At 37.1% G+C, this 2,144-nt stretch overlaps 1 pseudogene; it reads right to left on the bottom strand.

Annotated features, from left to right (window-relative positions):
* LOC103610319 overlaps positions 1 to 2,144 on the bottom strand; it is a 12,670-nt pseudogene that overhangs the window by 8,994 nt on the left and 1,532 nt on the right.

Raw genomic sequence — 2,144 nt, 5'->3', positions numbered from 1 at the left:
AAAAAAAAAAAAAAAAAAAAAAAAAAAAAAAAAAAATCAAGTATTTAAGATTGAATTTAAAAGAAGACAGTTAACACAATAATAATGGTCAAGAGTCTTGAAAAGAACTTTGTCCAAATAGGAAATCCAAATGGCCAACATCATTAAACATTAGGCAAATGCAAATTAGAACCACAATGAGGTCCCATTACACACCCATCAAATTTGCTAAACTTAATGAGTCTGCTAATATCAAGAGTTGGTGAGAATGAGGATCAGTAGGCAATTTCATATACTGCTGTTGAAAGTACGAATTAGTTGAACTGCTTTGGAGAAGAGTTTGTTGTTTGTTATTATGTACTCAAGATGAAGACACACATTCCTTATGATCCAACAATCTCTCTCTGAAGTATTTACCCTAGAGGCATTATGTATGAGTGCACCAGGACATAAGTAAAAGAACATTCATATCTGCATTATTTATAATAACCCCAAATTGGAAACAACCCAAATTCCCGATGAGTGTAGCCTGGATAGAATAATTGGGATAGATTTGTACAGTGAAGAAAGAAAAGCTAAATTTTTAAAAAGAAGAGTATTTTCTAGTTATTGTGTTATAGTAGTTTAGAGAAATCCAATTGCTGCCCATTGGCCCTGGGTAGCACCACATTCCCTAGTACTCTCCTAAAATGAGGAGATGGCATGGGTTGCTAAAGAGGAAACTGAATCTAAAGTCTGGGGGTCTTCGTTTGGCCTCCAGGCTTACTGCTCAATAGCTTCAAGCCTTTGAGAACATTTATAATCCTCTCTGACTCTCTTTGTCCAGCTGCAAAACATGCATAGTACTTTCTACTTCACTGATGTGTATCAATGAGGCCATGTTTATCAAAGTCATTTGTAAGCCATTAAACACCATACATGTTCAGTGTTTATAAGAAAGGAAGAACAGAAAGAAAGTATGCAAAGGAAATTACTTTAAAACATAGATGACTGTGTGAGGAGAATAGTCACAGGGATAAATTTATAGGTCAGCTTGCTGAATTATTGAATATCCCAAAAGTGGTTTTAGAGCAGCTTTAATGGGATGTCTTTTTTCTGGCACCAGAGTTTAGGACTTGTAATTTGTCCCAAAGTCACTGAAGCAAAAATCATCATAAAATCTTCTGCATTTCTTTACCAGCCCCCAATGCATAAAACTATCTATAGGGAAAAATAGTTTTGCACATGTGATGAAATTTAATATAAATTCAAAACTTACATGTAAGGATTATCCTTATCTCATCTCTTTAAAACATTTATATGAACATCCAGTCAAAACCAACAGGGAATCTCCCTTGAAATATTATATGAATGGATTTCGAAGTACACCACAGGACCGTATGCTGTCTTGAAGTGTCCTCTGAAGACTCTGACATTGATTAGGTAATAATGAAAACCCCAGAGTTCTTACTTTCAAATGGAAGAGGAAAAGACTGAGGAACGGAAAAAAACGAATCACACGTGGTCTTCTTTCTTTGTGGCTGTGGTCTCCTCCTTCTCTTCCTCCTCAGAAGCTTCCCTGCCCTCCAAATCCTATGCAATCTCTGCCATCAAATCCACGTTGGCCATCTCTTCCACCATCTTTGCCTCCACATCCTCCTCTGCCTCCTCTGAGACCTCCAAAGACACCTTTGCCTTTGGGCTTGGCCTAGTTCAAGGTAAATTTGTTCTCATCAATTTCACCAACTTCCATGACCTCCTTAGTGGCTTTGGCATCTTCCACACTGCTGCAGTCTACAAGCCTAACACATCCTGGTTGGTGATTATCCTGGCACACATGGAGGTGTCAAAGGATTCTTTCAGTGTCTCTTTTGTACTGTAGTATCCCCAGATAGAACTTGACAGAGTTTTGGCTGGCTGGCTTCTTGTATTAGCTGATCCTCTGTGTCCTTGCAACTCTAGTGTATTGCTCTGCCTTCTATTTGTCTTTTATTACAGGAATTTAAGGCTTCTTTAGCATTTTCAAATGAAGCAAGTCCTACCAATGCATACCCTATAGATCTGCCATTATGGTTTTGGGGCACCTTGATAGAAATTGCCTTCTCAATACTTCCTGAAATGTTTCTTCTGTTACATTTTAGACGACGTTGTTTTTTTTTTTTTTTTTTTTTTTTTTTTTTTTTTTT

This window comes from Galeopterus variegatus, unplaced genomic scaffold (genome assembly GCF_000696425.1).
Source record: "Galeopterus variegatus unplaced genomic scaffold, G_variegatus-3.0.2 Scaffold10921, whole genome shotgun sequence".
Taxonomy (NCBI): Eukaryota; Metazoa; Chordata; class Mammalia; order Dermoptera; family Cynocephalidae; genus Galeopterus; species Galeopterus variegatus.
Note: the sequence above shows the minus strand (reverse complement) of the source record. Positions and strands in the feature narration are given on the sequence as shown.